Here is a 230-nt window from a genome sequence, read left to right on the forward strand (position 1 = left end):
AACCTTCGAGCTCCGCGCTCCCTACGCCCTTCACTCCCAATTACTGGCTTGATGCTGCCTCCCACTCCCACCCCTACCCCTTTGATCGTGCACTTGGAACATCCCTGTCGACCATTCTTGCTGCCTCATACGCGATGTTTACTTGGCTTCGAAAATGGCTGTGGTTTTGCGCCCTTACAGCTTCGTGAAAGTTCCGTAGTCTTTACAAAATGTCAGCAACCAATAGCAAT

This window comes from Neomonachus schauinslandi, chromosome 3 (genome assembly GCF_002201575.2).
Source record: "Neomonachus schauinslandi chromosome 3, ASM220157v2, whole genome shotgun sequence".
Classification (NCBI taxonomy): Eukaryota; Metazoa; Chordata; class Mammalia; order Carnivora; family Phocidae; genus Neomonachus; species Neomonachus schauinslandi.